Consider the following 19,325-nt stretch of genomic DNA (forward strand, 5'->3'; position numbering starts at 1 on the left):
ACCTGCCCTTGCAGGTCCGGTCCTCAGAGGTATCTTCGATAAAGCCTTCGAACATGCGGGCCAAATTGCGACCGTAGTTGCAGATGCAACTCCTGAAGGATTTGCAGCTAATGTCGTAAGCTTGATCAATTTGTCAATTTATACAATTTTACATTGATGTAAAATATTGCTTTATCATGAACTAAAACCTATCATTTGATATGTTTTTTCGGTAAAAGTTTACAATAACTTACACAGCTCGGATTACTTTGACCTTGACATATGTTGTCAAGGACATAATACTGAGTAACTTTTTCTTATAACTTAGTCGGCGGTCGCTGCTTATTTAAAAGTTATAAACAAAAAGTTTGAAAAATATAGCAGCTATTTTGAGTATTGGAAGGCATAAATGACTAATATATATGTCGAAATAGTTCACGCATACACTTTTCACGCGAACCGAGGTTCACCCACACCCCCCCTGCTTTCGGGGGAGGTGCGGTAGCTCCGAAATAGTTCACGCATACACTTTTCATGCGAACCGAGGTTCAACCACACCCCCCCCCCGCTTTCGGGGGAGGTGCGGTAGCCCCGAAATAGTTCACGCATATATTTTTCACGCGAACCGAGGTTCACCCACCCACCCCCCCTGCTTTCGGGGGTGGTACGGTAGCCCCGAAATAGTTTACGCATGGGTTAGTTGACGCGCTTTAAACAATTAAATACTGTTAAAGCGCGTCATCTAATCTATGTAGATTAGTGACGCGCTTTAAACAGTTAAATACTTGTAAAGCGCGTCATCTAACCTACGTATTTTCCAAACTTTTTTGTTAATAACTTTTTAACGAATAACGAGCAACAGCTAAAACCTTCTGAAGGTCACTCGGGGTCATGACCTTGACAACATATATCAAGGTCATTGAAATCGGTGAGGTCGCCAAACTTTTTTTTGTTAATAACTTTTTAATAAAAAGCGACCGCCGATTAAGTTATAAGGAAAAGTTACTCAGTATTATGTCCTTGACAACATATTTCAAGGTCAAAGTAATCCGAGCTGTGTAAGTTATTGTAAACTTTTACCGTTTTTTCTTTCTTTGTAGGCTGCAGGTATTGTTGCATCACACCTTTACGACTACATAAAGGCAGCCGAAGAAAAAATAACTGGTTAAAATAAAAATTAAGAAAGTTGACAATTTAAGAAACTAAACAATTATGCTTCAAGGCTTTGTGCTGCTGCGTTATATAAATAATTATTTATATCTATGATGTACGAATAAATAAATAAATAAATATACTTATTATAAGTATGATAATATTGTCTACATTTTCTTCTACATGTACTATTAAAAGAATACTGCCACAACTTTAACCCGGGAAAAATTCATCCTTTTGAGGAGAGAGAAAAAGCAATTTGTTTTTAATTATAAGATAATTAACGCAATTACAATTATGATATTTTGTTATGATAAAATTTATACTGTTTCTTCAAGAGGTCTGATGTGATTTACTTGTCAATTCACTTATGATACTATTTATCCAGTGACCGCAACGTAACCGGTTTAAAAAAATAACGATTTCTGCTCCGTGTAGCAAATTTCGTATATAGGCTTGTGACAGTATTATAGCACATTAGGTAACATTTTAAGCGTAGGTACTTTTTATGGGCTTAACTCAAAATCGAAGTTTTTTGAACTGTGACAGTATTCTTCTAAGGGTGCGATGTACTATTTAAATAAATATGTTGCGCGCACGTGGATTATACACATTATATATGGGACCTACAGTTTTAACGCCGAACCCGAACGGCTAGATTTTTTAGAGAAGTTCTTTTAAAGGCGGTATTTATAGTCGGATCTTATTTTAAGACCGTCTTAAGTAATGTCTTAAGTTGCTAATACGGTTATTTGATTGGCTGGACGGAGTCTTAAGACCGCTTTAGACCAAACTTAAGACGATCTTAGATATAAGATCCGACTATGGCCGGTATTCATAGTCTGTTCTTATATTTAAGACCATCTTAAGTACAATCTTAAGATGTTATTAACCAATCACAGAGCCGTATTAGCATCTTAAGATATTACTTAAAACGGTCTTGAAATAAGATCTGATTATGAATACCGGCCTATGAATACCGCCGTTAGCAAGACATACTCGGTAGTTTGCCATTGCCTTACGAGAGGAGAACGAACGAATATAATTTTCCTAGCTCTACTGGAAATCGAACCCGGGATCGTTGGCTCAATAGACCAGTGCGCTGTCTACTAGCCCACGCTCGTCCTCAGTTTATTTGATATAATCCACATGAATTTTGATAAAGAAATTAATATTTAGATATAGGTATAAGCTGACACACTCGCACATATACGTCAAAGCTTGTATTTAAGCTTGTAATTATTTTATTATTTTATATTGAATAATTGTTAAATCGTAAAATTATGATACCGAAATAAACGTATCAATAAAATAATATGTAACTTAAGCACAAAATTGTAAATTTTAATTGTCCTATGTATTATAATGTTGTTTTTATTTTTCTATTTTCTATAGGTAATATTTTAAAATACCTATGAAAGTTCCATAAGTTCCATAAGTCATTTTTTTATTTCATTAAAAAAGTCTAAATAGGTTAACAAAGAAAAATTTTTTTAAAGTTCTTTTACATTGGATTTTCTTCATATAAAGAAAATTTAAACTTGTTTAAGAATTAAGAATTTATTTCTCTAATAAAACCCTTATTTTTCAGATATTCTGAATATTTGAAGCTTTTAAATATTTTAAATGCTTTAAATAAAAAACTTTACTAAAAATAACAGTTAAAGATTTAATTTTCTTAAATAGAATATTTGATTCTTTAATTTGTTTTGATAAAATTTCCAGATATAAATCTATAGTAAAAAATAAGAAATTAATACAAAGAGAATTTTTTTTAATCATTGGAAAGAAAAAGAGAGAAAGAGAGAAGGGGGAGAAAGAAAGAGAAAAATACAGAGAAAGAAAATGTAAAATACATAAAAATGTATAAAATACAAAAATATATTTATTAAATTAGCAAAAATGCCATTCTATGAATTTATCTGCATTTCATAACTGAAATATCTGAATTCTGGATTGCGCAGTAATTTAGCTGCTAATTAACGACATATTTATATCCCGCATCTCCACCAGTAATATGACGACTGAATTTCACGTTTATTTGTTTATTTAATACGCGAGTATGAGTTGCTGGCGGCATAATTCGATCATCACTTCCGCTTGCAAGGCATGTAAACAATTATCGAATTACTGCCGATTGCGTTGACTCAAAGCAAATGAATCTAACATTTTATAAATGAAATAATTTTTTGCTAAGATTTTCTTTAATTAAAATAATTCTATATTAAATAATTTGTGAGTGTGTGTACACATATTCACATGTACTTATATTATTATGCTCATTTACGTTAATTATAATTTTCTATTAAATTTGTTTTTATCAGTATCAAATTTAATTTTTTTTTAAATAGTTTGCAAAATTCTTTTACAGTTTTTAAATGAAGAAACTAAATATAATTAACGTTAAAAATGAAACACGAAATTACAATCACATATCGAACAGTAAGATTTAAAAGATCCGTGTTGCAATTAATTGCAGTATCGATGTTTTGAGATTCGCCATTAAATTTTATATTAATCTGCAATTTCAATCTGAATAGAATTCTAGTTTTAGTTCTATCTAGTTTTGAAAGTATATAAAATCACAACAAAGATTGTTAATTTTTAAAAGGAGCTCTAAAAAAGAAAATAATTACTTAAAAAATTATGTATATAATATACTTATTTTATTTATTATAATATTCCAATAATTATTTTGTTTTATACAATTAATTTAATGACAATTATTGTCCGCTTGACGATGGGGGCAAAATGCCGTGACGTACGTACGTAATATAGTGAAAACATTCCAAAAGGGGCGTATCGCAGGCATAGTTTAATATTTGAGCTTTGTCGGTTGCACTTTGAAGCAGTGCGGCGATGCGCGATGTAACGGCACTAATTAATTCGATAAAATGATGTCATAATGCAAATTAGGATGTTCCGCAGGACGGCTGTTTATGCACATTATCGATTGTGTGTGCAGTCTGTATCACAGATATATCGTACATGCGTTATAGATTTATTTCGGCACATATCTTAGTTTTTGTAACGTTAAGTTTAGAAGTTATAGAAATTTTTGAAATTTTACAGAGCACTAATAAACGTCGCTGAAATTTTAAACTTTATGTTAACAAGTTGTCACTACTCTTATTCAGTGGAGAGAATGCTATGCGAATGCCGTTGGATTCAATTGATTCTATTGTATAAAGTGTATAATAGAAAGTAGAAAGTTACTTTCTCGTTCTTTCTCCAAGTTTGGAAGATGAATATAAAAGCATTACTTCTTTTTGTAGAAAAAACGCCTTGAAAACACGAAAAGTTACCTCGTACAAATGATTTGTTTCGTATCATTTTTTTTTGACATAGAGAAATTCACCTCCTCTTATAAGAAAGAAAAGCGAAGGAATGTTTATTTCAGTTGAGAGTTGTCATGTGAGAGAGACTCAATCCGCGTGAAATCGCTATCTTGCAAGAAACGAACCCTTGCGAAAGCCCGAATTCCATCGTTGCTCATTACGGCTTAATGAAAATGTTCTTATTCCTCCTCGTCATAAAGAAATAACTTATACTTAGTTGATGACAATAGAATTTTCAAATGATAAAAAAAGAAACGCGTTTTTTCCACTTGATGGGATTTCTTGTAGGACAATCGCGAGAGTTTAAACAGATGAAATCCCCTTTCGCGAGAACTTGTATTGAAGAGGAATTGTAACGACAATAAGAAAATCAATGGCCGGATCTACGCGATTATCAAAATTTTACTGAATTAAATTTTATAGTAAAAAATATTAGTATTTTGTAATTGTAGCAGAAATAATAGAAATAGAAATATAATAGATAAAATAAAATATATGTATGTGTATATATGTGTATATATTACATTCTGTTGTGGCATTTGCAAGCATAAAATATAATGTATGTTCAAAGTTCAAAGCTTTTCCTAATATCGAGACCAGAAAGTTTTTTTTCTTGCGAGAACAAGAGAAGAGTACTTGCCAATATAAATTGGCAGATCGATATAATTCTATCTGCAGGGGCCAAGAGAGTAGAATACTACAGATAATCTTATAGTGAAGATAAACAGAAGTCTATTATAACTTCCAAATGCTACAGGATAATAAACTTATTCCCATCCTGTACAGGAACAGCGAATTAACGACGGACTAATTTTCATGATATAACGATGTTTAAAATAAGATTGCCTCTCAAGGAAAGCAAAGTCTTTAGTGTTGTCAAATAAATTCGCGACGCCTCGAAAGATTCGAGCGAGCTTCTTATTAATAAGAAAAATGGACTCTCAAGATGTCTGCACTGCAAATCCAAGTATGTTATTTTAACTGAAGCTCTTCTTACACATTTCTTGCCGTTTTAAATCACGTCATTTAACACCGTTGAAGGTATTAACTTTTAATTTAATACAATTAAACGTGTTAATTTAACACGCAGCAGAACATGTAAAACGAGCTTCAGTCAAATGTGTCATTTTTAGACGTTTACGCGTATAGAAATAACAGTCTTGGATTTACAGTGTGGACATAGAAGGAGATCCAATTAAAGAAGCTGAGAAAAAATGTTTCATGCTTTTGTGCTCCCTAAAAGGATACCTATTGTATCGGTAACAGTTTTTCTTCCATGACCAAGAAAGCTGCTAAAGTATGCCAAACTTTATTCAATGATTATAAACACACACACAGTCTCATATACCAACACGGTTTTGTATCCGCGCGCCAAAGTTTGCCTTAATAAGTAACGCGCCATTCACTGTTCGCTCTGGAAAGGCAGCAAAAAGCGCATCCGAGCTCCACCCTGCTCTATAGATATTTTCATGATAAATAGAGAGCCGCGAATGATAAAGTTTCGAGGCCATAGTTAAGGCAACTCCAAAATAAACACGCCAGTTACGAGATAAAATAACGTTTGTTATCTGTTAAATTTATCAGTTATAAATACTCTTGTGTATGATTTTTTTAAGTAGTTTCTAAAATGCAAGATATGATAAACTGATTCCAGCAATGAAAGCTGAAAAGAGTATGAAAACTGTTTCTAAAAGCCCAAAAAAATCAAGGAAAATGCTTTTCTTATAAATTTTGTTTGTATGACAAATATTTGATCTTATTAAAAAGTGTCAAGGTTTACTGTGCCAGTTTTTATTTACAAATCCTTGCGTGAAATTGAAATTGATTTTTTTTTAACAGAATTACAAAACTGCCTGCAATTTTTTGAGTCGCAAATTGAGAGTCGCGCTTTATGGATGTGAAAAAACAATAAAAAATGTTATTCTTAATTACTTAAAAAAAACGATAGTTTATTTAATAATTAAACATTTTTCATTGTTTTAAGTTTTAAATCACAAAAATCTAAATTTTCTTAATCGTGACATTAACTTTAGAATTTTTTTTAACATTATATGTAAAATGAAAAATATTAAACGTTGAATATAAAATAAGTTCAGAAATGTATTGTCTATTTTTGTTAAAGAAAAGTTAATCTCAGTTGGTCAAAGCATCGGTAAATGAAAAAACAAGTATATATCTGGAACAACCTGTACACAAATCTTTCATTTGCACTAGGCTTAATTCGCGTGTTTATCACTGGAGATAGCTTTTAATTGGTGCCCAAGCTTCCCGCTTATTGAGGGAAAAAAGTAGAAAGAGAGAGAAAAGCGGAAGTTGCACAACGATGAGATGCCGGCGGATCGATGAAAATGAGTCACCCGGTGTGGTGTCCCGGCGGGTCTACATAGGTAAATAGGTTATCGCCATTGAGCGTGCGCCCTTAAGGCCGCTTCTTCCTTACGGACCGCTTACTGAATCGATAGAGAGAGGAGAAAACGTGTGAGATGTCCCTATGCGAGAATAGAAAATCCCTCCGTGGCTCGTACACGCGGTGGAACGATTCTGTCAGCTCCAATTTGCAACTTCTACATAGCTTTTCACAGTGCGCACATGGAGTGTTTTCCATTGTTAGTTTCGCCGGACATAACATGGGACGAAAGTAACATAGATTCATCAAGAAAGTTGATGGCGTGTGTGTAATAAAAGATAGAAACAAGAAATAATTATAAAACAAATAGCTCAAGTAAAATATATTAATGCTTAACCCATAAATCGACAGTAACAATGAAAACAGAGATGTTTGTAAAAAAGGATAGGTTTTTATATGGAAAGGAGACTCAATTATTGTATTATCAAAATATTTCCTCGATTTTTTTAAATCATCTCTTTTCCAATTTTTATAAATAACTTTTATAGACTACTAGTCAATAATCAATTAATAATAAATATGAAATATGTGTCTGAGTCTTAAAATAAAGTTTTATTCCAGTCGTAAATAATATGTCGCATTAGATTTTTTATTTCTCTATCTTGGCAGACTTATTATGATTTGATTTAGGGGAAAATCCCTAGAGCAAGTCCTTTGTTAAATTGCATTCCCCCATGAGTAACCCATGGCATGAGATTTCTCGATAATCCCTCTAAAAATATCATGAAGAACGCGTAATTCTCCGGGGAGCGATGTTTTTCGTAATGGAACTTACAAACGTCCTTTTGGTATTTAATAGCGCAGGTGCATGAGAAGCGATCGGGAAATAGAAAAGTGCGCGAGAAAATAAGAGCGGTAAGATTAACGCGAGAATAATAAGAGCGAAAACCAACACCGGTCTTCCTCTGTATTCCGCGTGAATTTTCTATATCTCAACTGCTTCCCCGGCTGCGCCATCGCTTTAAATCGAATCTACAGCTGCAGCTTGTAGTTACAGCTGCAACCGCAGCGCGCTAGACGAAGGCCACGGTAATGTGTAAGAAGGATTTCGCGGATTCTACCTGCCAATTTTTTAATTAAAGATTTTTCTCCAATGCTGCAATGTAATACTGTATTTTGTTACAATTAATAGGATACGCTATTTTAAATTCTAAGATGACAATAATTTAGCGTTAGCCAAATATTTTAAAATCATTTTGTAATGAAATATAATAATTTATCTATCTATCGATTCGCAATCTTTATTATTTATATTATGTTTTTACTACTTATTCAATTTAAAATTACGTTGAGTATTTTCTTATTAAAGTCCGGTATTGAAATTTATTTACACTGTGTAAAGATGGTCGACGAGGGGATGGATGAAATGCGGAAATATTGGAAACGAAAAACGAAGAAATGCGTCACGAGCAAATAGGGTGGAACGGCCTGATTACTGAGAAGCATAAAGTAAAATTGACGTTTCATTTCTGTATAGTTCCGTTTGAGTTCCTCCGTATCTCTTATCTCCGTTACGTTTCTATTATCATTGCCCGATCATGCAATTCATGATATGTTCCAACATTTATCCCTAATACTTTTATAATTTTAAGGCTGTAAACCTAAAATTATGTTTTAATGAAATCTGGATGTGTGTGAAAGGTAAAATATATGTACAAAAATTGTTGTATAAATTTATACGACATAGGATTAATAGATGTATAAATTTTATTTATGTAATAAAATTTTGTGAATATATTTTACAATTATTTAATTATTTAGAATACGTATAGATTATGGTAATCCACGTAAAATTTTTACGAGAGAAAGAAAGTTTTGTTCGAAATCCTTCCTTTTTAGGAAATAAGCATTCACACAACGAGGTCAGGAACGGATAAAAGTTCCATCGAGTGTTATTACTTTTCTTCCTCTCGATAGGAAAAGTGTTCCTTAATGTTTCGTAATCATGGCTACGATTACGAAGGTTGACTTGGCAAGCGTGAAAGAAGGACTACCGCGCGGCTTCTTCCGCAGCTTCCCGAACCAGAGAAGAAAAAAAAAACGCGAGACAATTTCACTGTTCAAGTCCACAACGTATTTCGTAATGACTCTTATGCCAGTACGGAATATCCGCCCTTGCAATGTTGACTCGTTTCGAGAGGCTGACTCTTCGCGGTTTCATCCAATAGCGTTCGTTAATTGAGTTTTTTTAACAATTAGCTCAGTCTAATAGAGACAAAAATATTTTATCCGATCGACGGAATGTGTGTAGGCGTAATTGTACGTAGTATTCTTTAAAATTAAAGAATATTTAGTTAAAATTGAAAAAAGCCGAGAATATTCCTGTTTTATACATTGATGGTTGATAAAAATTATTCAATAAATATAAAATCAATTTAAATTCACTCAAAATAAAACGTAGATATAAAAATTTCATGCTTGAAATTATTTTATAAAAATAAATATTACATACATTATTATCTATCATAAAATGAATAAAACTTAATGATTACCTAAGGATTGCCTAAGAATTGCTTAAAGGCCTTAAGGTATAATGAGATTGTTATTAGTGAGAGTATATTTCCTAATAAGTATAACTATACCATAGTTAATGAACTTTACACTAGATAAATGTTTGACCAAATATTTAACTTTCCAAACTCAGATATCGTTCTGGTTTTTAGAGAGAGAGAGAGAGAGAGAGAGAGAGAGAGAGAGGAAATCTGCGAAAGAGCAACGTGATTAGCGATTTAACGTTAAATCTCACTCCTAGATGACCTAATTTCTACCACGTATCTCAAAGTCGTCTATAGTTCTGTGTTGACACACACAATTCGATCCTGTTACGTATTACGAGGGTGCACACATCGAGATATGAACCACGCGCGCGTCAATTCTGGACGTTCGCCAATGACCCTGCTACCTTTCGGTTCGATATTCCAACTGACTTCCGATGAGATCGCCCACAGTATTCCCTTTTATTTTTCTCCTCTACATTTTGCCATCAATCGCACATACACCGAATACCGTATACGTGGTATCAAATGCCACAAATTGGGATGAATAGAAAGAGTTTATGAAACGTTTGAAATAGTTCTACAAAATGTTACTTTTTGCTCGGTTTGGGTTATAAATATCATTTGCTAATAGAGAAAATGTCATTTCTTTTTTGCTTTAGATTTTAGATGTGCAACAAAGTAGATAATATATGGATGTGTATTGGATGTGTGTTGGCGTGTTTATGATGTTAAATACTCAAGATACAAAGATGTCAATTCTTTTTAATTTAAATTTTTATTTTAATTACAATATTTTTTAAAACTATATTTTAAATTATGAAATATATTTTGTCTCTTTTATTTCTTTATAAATTGGAAAAAACTCATCATGCATTTGAATTATAACGTCCTTTTATTCTATTTTTAGGACTAATAGTTACTTAAAATATACATACTAATTTTAACTTAAAATTTATGTATATATATATATGTATATATATATATATATATATATATATATATATTTATAACTAGTATATTGATTGAATGAATTATACAGTAAACGGCATATACAGTTATAAACAAATTAGAAAAAAAAAACAAGAAGGCAAACGCAGTAAACAACGTGCAGAAAACGAAAAATTGGCATTAGTCGCCGTAGAGTTGTAAAGGCTTAGATTATATATTAATAATGTGCCTATCGACTTTTCCATCAAGTCTCGACTAGCAAAGTTGTTGCAATGCCGTTTAAAGCTATTTTCGGTCTTTGGCCTTGAAGGCTTGCACCTTCCCGCTTAAAAGGGCAAGACTCGAATAGTTCTTATCCGTGGGATAACGTCTCTCGTGACGTCGTGTACGTGATTCGCCGTAATCCGCTCGCCGAAACATGTGGACCCCGTTACGAGATTTCGGATAGCTTGTTCAGGATCGTACTACTTCGAAACTTTCGAAGAGATAAAAACTATTCTCTTGGCGTACAATAATAAATAACAAAGCTAAAATACGTGATAATAATAAACAACAATAAAAGTAATAAATTGCGGTAAATATATGTTTTTTTTTCTTTTGCTCTTTTTATTTTTCTTCGGTTACTTGAGACTCTCACTAAAACGTGTCAAGTATCAGAATAATAGAAAGAGAGAACCCTCTATTTTTTTTGTTTTTTTTTTTTCAAATTACAATATTTCTCTCTGCGAAAATTCACGTATTTCGGCTAAGTTTCATTTTTTTCTTCACCTTTCTCGCCAACCGGATAGCGCTGTCTCATATTTCCGAGCCGCATTTGAAAGGACACCTTACCGATGGAATAGTCTACATTTTATACTCAGCATAATATGTACTGAGAAAAATGTAATGTATGCAATATCAAAATATCATTGAAATGCGGTGTGTAAAAGTTTTATCGAAGAAAAACTATTGGAGAGTAGACATGTTTTTTTTTGGAAAAAAAGAAATATAAATCCTTTTCCTACGAAAAAACTATGCGAAACAGATTGATGGACATACTAAAGTATTAATAATGATTTTAATACCACGTCACATACTCTTATCAATTATATGTATATATTCTATCAAAGATCTTACATATTTTGGCAAAAATAAAAGAAAAATATAGAAGGTAAGATTATATATGAAAGCTACATCAGAGATAGCACGCATAAAACTAGCTCCAAATAGTTTTTTGTTACTCTGTATTTTGTGCCGGTTTTATGTGCGCCACTCCATGTACAATTTAAAAGAAAGGTAAGATAAAATTATTACCAAGAAATTTGACATATTAATCTACAATTGCAATCGATATTTTAAATCTGTGTTCGTATATTATTGCCAAACTGTCTTAGATTTTGAAAGCATTAACAAAGAATGTGCCGCTTCAAATGTAGATTCTTAGTTGCTAAAAATAGTAAGAACAGTCAGAGACTTCTGTCGCATTGTATTAAAATTATAACGACATGTTTAACACTCTGAGAAAGTACAAGTTTATGTGTTTTGCTCTCGATTGTGTATTCAAGAAACTGTTAATTTATTTCAAAGTTTTATTTTTATTATTTCCGTATTAGATATAATCCACACGAACTTTGATAAAGAAACAAATATTTATACATAGATATGTGTATAGCGGATATCTCTCACATACATCCGTTAAATCTTGTATTTAATATAGAAGTCATGTTATATGCATTACTGGATATAACGATGTGTTTTATGTATTCGAATAATGATAAGTTGACAAACTCCTGGAAGCAGTAATTCGTTTTTCCACATTAGATGATTCACGATCTTTGACAAATATGCCTATGCATGTATATACTATACATATATGAAATCATACGTTTTTTAAACTAATATATGTATAATATCACCGATTGTGTTTGTGTATGTGTTCAAAGAACTGTTAATTCATTTCAAAGTTATATTATTACTTTTTCCGTATAATTAGATATAAGCCACACGAACTTTGATAAAGAAATAAAATATTTATACATAGATATATGTGGCGGATATATCTCACATACATCCGTCAAACCTTGCATTTAATATATAAACTCATGTTTTATGCATTACTGGATATAACGATTCGTTTTATGTATTCAAATACTGATAAATTGACAAACTCCTGGAAGCGGTAAATCGTTTTTTCTGCATTAGGTGATTCACTATCTTTGATAAATATATGATATATCGTATATATGTATATATAAAGTCATACGTTTTTGAACTAATATAGAATATCACACTCGTGTGAAGTTAATATACAGCAACTCGTTTAACTTAAGCTACAAAATATGAAAATTGTAAAGTTAATAACCATCTTTGCGATAATTGCAACATTGATGACAACCGTAATTACCAAAAAAGCTCTCGGCGTAAGCGATTGATATTATGTTTACTTTTAAATTTAATTTTATTATATTAATGCCAGTTTAGTAATATTTTAACTCTTAAAAAGTCTTGTAACATTAAATTTTTATTTGAATAATCTTAATTTTAGATACTCGATGAATTATGTTTCTATACACATTCTTTTTTTATATCTATATTATAAAAACTAAGTAATTCATAATTTCTTTAATTTATAAAATTATACAAATATTACTATAAAAATTTTTATAAATTTAAAATACGTGAATTCATATACCTTGAACAGATCAGACAAAGTGAGAGAGAGAGAGAGAGAGAGAGAGAGAGAGAGAAAGAGAGAGAGAGAGAGAGAGAGAGAGAGAGAGAGAGAGAGAAATGCAACAACAACTTAAGCTGCGTTTTGATATTCACTGCCAGTACTGAAAATCTATACTATACGTGATGTAAATTATAGATTTTTAGTATTGGCAGTGAATATCGAAACGCAGTCACAGTATCGTTATAATTATTTTAATATTATTGTAAACACATTTTAGTCAAATATATTACAATATGTTTTTATTATCATAAATTTATGTAAAAATGTATACAATATTTTTTAGCCTAAAGTACTAGCATCACTGGCAGGAAAATAAAACTGAAATCTGAAACGCGAATAATTATAAAATTGTGATTCCAAAATGGATGTGCCAATAAATCTACATAAATGGTAAATATTAATTGTATTATATATAATACTATTTTTAATTTTCTATCTTTTCTATATTCTCTAATTTTTATTTTATCGTAACATCACAAATTCTAGGATGAATACACCCATACCTTAATTGTCTTTGTCTTGTAATATATATATTATAGTATAATATCTTTATAGTATTTCAAAATATAATAATATGTACTTCTATCGCAATACATTGCATATAACTATTAACATTATAATTACCGTTTTATAAAAATTTCACACACCAAGAAGGTATAAGTTTGTTTTTTTAATGTCTCTTGTGTTCAAAAAAATTATCAACTTTATCGAAGCTGCATTACCTTTTCTCCCTTTGATATAATTCATACAAATTTTGATGAAGAAATAAATATATAGATTATTCTAAAAAAATATATAGTATTTGTTTATGTATGGATGATACTCAATCTTAAACTATATGTTTCGGTACGTTACGGAACATACCATTCTTTCTTTTTTTTAAATGTTTATATTATAGAAATTGAAAATTTATTATTTTACGAACTTATAGGTATTCTGAAATTATAGAAGTATTCATATGTTAAATTTAAAATGCGTAAATTGTTCGTATAATATCATTATAACTGTTTTAAAATTAGTATATAACAGCATTCTAAGTTAACATAATCTATTTTAATTATTAGATATAAATTATTTATAAATGTACATTTATATTTCAGCACACAATAGTATTCATTATCAAAAAAATAAACTTGGATAATGGAACACAAATAATTGCAAAATTGTAAAATTGTGATATCAAAATGAATCAATAAAGCATTAATTACATATATGTATATAAATAATAAATTTTATTTGCCATTTATATCCAATTAATTTTCTATCTTTCCTACATGATCTAATTGCCATTCTGTCGTAACAAAATCACGAATTCTAGGATTAATACAATTGCATTTTAATTAGTTTCCATTTTGTATGTATTATTATGTAATGTAAATTGTAAAGTAATGGTTTCATAGAGTTTGATAGATATTTCAAAATATGATGCAAAAAAACACATAAACTTGTTATTCTCTTTCCATTTCATTTTTAAATTCTAATGAACTAAGAAACGTATAATAGTATATACAATCATAGGCGTATAATAGAAAGAAGGGGCTGCCTCCTCCTCAAAAAAAGCGAGAAATAGATAACGTATGGCGTCTTGAGATCGTACTTAACGACGAAAATTGTTGATTTTTCAACATGTTTTTAAACCTAATTTTCATGCCTGTAACAGAGGAATAAATGGATCAACGTTAGTGTTTCTTATATATTCGGGTATGCTCTAACAGAATTTGGGCGCAGAATAGAGAATTTTCAACTACAAAATTAAATATGGCGGCCTCTGTACAAAGAAATGAGAAAAAATTGTTTATTTTTAATGTTTATGATTTTTTTTCGGACTGAAATCGCGCAGAAATCTGGAATATCGCTCAACCATCGGTGGCACAAAATTGTTGAAGTTCAACAGGAATTTTTTTGATATTCATGTTGATGACTTTTCCTAATTATGATTTCTACCTATAAGATGATCATAGAAATAAAAAATTCGTCGAAAAATACAAGAAATAACTAAGTCTTAGCCACTTTGGGGCCGCCATATCGGACCCGCCATTTTGAAAATTGATCATTGCGTCAACCGTCGTTGAGACTCGATAATTATCATCTGAACCCATAATAAGCTTCAAATAATATAATAAATAAAAGATATTAGCGAAAAACTTTAATTTTGGGGATATTTTTATGTTCTAGCCGCCATTTTGGAAGGAAAAGTCATCAACATAAATATCAAAAAAATTCCTGTTGAACTTCAACAATTTTGTGCACCGATGATTGAGCGATATTCTAGATTTCTGCGCGATTTTAGTCCGAAAAAAAATCATAAACATTAAAAATAAACAATTTTTTCTCATTTCTTTGTACAGAGGCCGCCATATTTAATTTTGTAGTTGGAAATTCTTTATTCTGAGCCCAAATTATTCTGTTAGATCATACCCAAAAATATAAGGAACACTAACGTTGATCCATTTATTCCTCTGTTACAGGCATGAAAATGAGGTTCAAAAACATGTTAAAAAATCAACGATCTTCGTCGTTAATGGGTTAAGATAATCTTAAATATAAGATCAGACTATGAACGCAGCCATAGAATAAAGGCGTCGATACTCGAAATTTGTGGTATATAACAACTCCATGACTATTCAGCCAATCATAATCGAGAGATTTCTGTATGTGAATCAAGAAACTTCCCAAACCTTCTATATCCTTTATTTGTATAGATCGTTGATTATTTATTCTAAAGTGCTCCCAATGATTTTATCATTATATATATACTGTATCCAGCATTTTATAGATCTTTATAAAAACAGAAGAAAAATATCAAAAATATGAAAATTATGTATGAAGAGTATAGTTTAACAGAAAATAAGATTGTGTTGTAAAGAATATATGTTATTATATTACAATATTTGCTGGTTCTAAACTAAATTTTATATCTTAAAGTCCTAAACTATAATTGCAATTTATATTTCAAATCTGTTCTTATACTATTCCAAGTCTATTTTGGATTTTAAAAGCATTGGAAAATAATATGCCGTTTTGAATGTCTTAAAATAGAGTTAAAAGGTCCCTACACAACTATCAAAGTTATAACGACTGTTTGATAAAAATTTCGTGCACGAAGAATATACAAGTTTATGTGTTTTGCATGTCTGTCGATCGTGTGTTTAAGAAAACTATGTATTATTACTGCTTCCGTGTTTGATATAATCCGCACGAACTTTGATAAAGAAATAAATAAATTTATATATATATGAAAGCGGACACATTCATCAAAACATGTATTCAATATAAAAGTCATGTTTTATGTGCATTATTAGGTGCAACAATGTGTTTGATGTCTTTGAATAAACCAACATTTTTCCATGCAGAAGTAATAATTTGTTTTTTCATGTGTTAGATTAGATAATTCACGATCTGATAAATATACCTATATATATAAAGTCAAACGTTTTCGAATGAATATAAAATCATTTCGCTGTGAAGTGAATATACAGCAACTTGTTTAATTTGAGCTCGATATGAAGATTATAAAGTTGATAACCATCTTTGCGATGATTGCAGCATTGATGGCAACCGTAGTTACCGGAGAAGCTATCGACGTAAGCGATTGATATTATGTGTGTGTTTACTTCTAAGTTTAATTTTATTATATTAATATCAGTTTAATAATATTTTTTGGAAAACGATATATAACGTTGATGTTTATTATAGGTACTCTTAATTTCTTAATTTTCTAAACTCGATTTGATGTTTTGTTTTTACACGCACTTCTCTCTCTCTCTCTCTCTCTCTCTCTCTCTCTCTCTCTCTCTCTCTGATATTTATACCTACTATAAAAATTAAGAAATCTACAATTTTAGAAAGTTGCATTCTGAAATTACAGAAGTACTTATATGTTGATTTTAAAAATACACACATAAAATCATAGGTTTTACATTAATTTGAAAAATGAAAGAGAGAGAGAGAGAGAGAGAGAGAGAGAGAGAGCTTCAGCATTGATATGTGATGATATCGTAATGTTGAATTTGTTTTATAATTAGTGTAACATTTTAATGAAATTATAATTTTACTGTCATAAAATATTTTAAATATTTTTACATTATAATACTATATTATATTTTTTCAGCCCAAAGCAATCCAATCGCTGGCAGGTGGTGGGCTAGGTTAAACATGAATAAATGCAAAATTGTTATTCCAAAATGAATGTCTCGGATAAAATGTTAATCATACAAATAAGAAATTTAATTAATATTTATATATAATTTCGCCCTTAAAGTCCTCCCCTTTTCTGCTTTCTTAAATGTAATTTATCTCGAACGAACGAGCCAGAGAGAGGGAGAGGGAGAGAAAGAGAAATGTAAAAAATTAATAAATTGATAAAATTAATATATTGTTTGTATCTGTATCCATTTAATATTAGAACAATAATATTAACAGCAATATTAACAAATAATACGGATAATATTAACTTAATAATATCTATTAATGTTTGTTTTGATTGCTAACGAACACATACACATACACATTAATAAATGCAAATTAATTTAAATCAGGAGTGATTAAAATTAATTCTTCACAGAACGTAAAATTAAAATCTCAGTTTTGGACACAGTGAGCATTAAAAATCCTCGAAAATTCCCTAAAACTCAATTTTTCTAAACTTTGGAAATACTTTTTCAACATATATGTATTAACAATCAGCAATCTTCATAAATATTTTGCTCAAAGCTCGCTGTCTCACTTTGTTCTTTTTTTTTTACTTTATCTAAGTCTCGGTTAACAGCAAAACTAGGTCTTTCCTATTCGCTTCAAGGATCGTATCTTTAGGCAATTTATACCCCCTTTGGAAACCGAGCACACGCCATCGAGACAAAGCCTATCCGCAGACGTATGAAAAGAAAAAGTGGGATTGATAGTAGATGGGAAAGAAAACCCCGCAGAGATTACGAGACTGGGACGTCGTTCCATTTTCGGTGTATCAGAAATCCTCTCAAGGATCACGGGACCGAAATCTCAAGATCTACCTAGCTCTGTAATCTCCAAGGTATTTCTTCAGGGGCAGCGTTTAATGTTCTTCACATGACTTGATGGAATTTTTAAAATAATTAAGAATATTTAAACTGTATTAACTTTTTTATTATATAATTAAATAATATAATATTTTTATATTAATTACAAATTTTTAAATTATTAATTTGAAGAGAATTACATTTTTATAATATCTTTATTTTTTTTTATTTTTTTATTATATTTTTACATTTGTATATTATATATTTAGAATTGTTTATTATATATGTCGATCTAAGAAGATGACACATGCATTGCAATTGACAAGCAATATATTCTAATGGCCGAACAATTTCCTCCAGTTCTTGTCTCTAGACGAATTGTTCTGCGACAATACAACAATTAATAAAATCCAGACATAAAATAGAAATAACAGAATATTTAGGGCATAATTTAGAGAGAGAGAGAGAGAGAGAGAGAGAGAGAGGCAATGATCTTTGACCGTGGACGCCGCGAGAATACAACTTCTCGTTCGATCCAGTCAAGGGCGAATAACGAACTTCCGGTTTTCTAAAGCTTTCCTTCTCGGAGAGCTTTCAGTATAGAAGCGAATGGATATACATTCACTGCACGAAAGCGTTTTCACCAACTCGAGGAAACGAATATGATTATGGAAACGCCATTATAGCGCCTGGCTTCACTTGTCTCGAAAATAAAAGGCGGTAGAGTGCAAAGACCCAGTTTCATGTGCTCTTTTGTGTATTTCTATATTATTTCCCTCATTCACAATGTATAATTTTAATCAGAAAGAGTTTTAATCTATGAATTCTTTGATTAATTTAGAATCTATTTGGAAATTTATTTGGAAATTTATTTTGGAATCCACAATTTTAATAAAAATATGTAATATGCAGATATATGAATACATAAACATACTTTTTATATATTTTTATTAATTTTATACATTTATATAGTATCTTTTCATTGAGAAATAAAATCAAAATCAAAGAAACCATGTTTAATATTTTAAAGATGTTATAAAATAATCAGTATGTATCAAATATAATAAAAAAAAATGTAACAAAATAATTATTTCTAAATGCTAAAATTGTATTTGCTGTGACATGGAAACTACCATTTAATAATCTACGAGAAAAAATCTGTAAAGAAATTACAACAATCGATTTTTTTTTAATTTTTTGCAATAGCGGATATCAGTATATAAGCACATGTAATGAGGAGGGTCCACATTATCGAGCAGAACCGCGAGCCGAACTTCGCCGCGAACCAATCATGCG

At 30.6% G+C, this 19,325-nt stretch overlaps 1 protein-coding gene and 3 long non-coding RNA genes across 5 annotated transcripts in view; 3 read left to right on the plus strand and 1 right to left on the minus strand.

Moving 5' to 3' along the window:
* Nucleotides 1-19,325, minus strand: part of LOC112459399 (octopamine receptor beta-3R-like) — an 89,170-nt gene that overhangs the window by 53,846 nt on the left and 15,999 nt on the right. The window lies entirely within an intron of this gene.
* Nucleotides 7-1,130, plus strand: LOC112459403. Its single transcript, XR_003041321.1, has 2 exons — nt 7-115; nt 1,080-1,130. It is a non-coding gene; the product is annotated as an uncharacterized LOC112459403 (long non-coding RNA).
* On the plus strand, nt 12,566-14,248 carry LOC112459404. The gene is made up of 3 exons (XR_003041322.1): nt 12,566-12,721; nt 13,319-13,425; nt 14,136-14,248. It is a non-coding gene; the product is annotated as an uncharacterized LOC112459404 (long non-coding RNA).
* On the plus strand, nt 16,477-17,370 carry LOC112459402. Its single transcript, XR_003041320.1, has 2 exons — nt 16,477-16,619; nt 17,147-17,370. It is a non-coding gene; the product is annotated as an uncharacterized LOC112459402 (long non-coding RNA).

Source organism: Temnothorax curvispinosus, unplaced genomic scaffold (genome assembly GCF_003070985.1).
Source record: "Temnothorax curvispinosus isolate PA1 unplaced genomic scaffold, ASM307098v1 QBEX01009828.1, whole genome shotgun sequence".
Lineage (NCBI taxonomy): Eukaryota > Metazoa > Arthropoda > Insecta > Hymenoptera > Formicidae > Temnothorax > Temnothorax curvispinosus.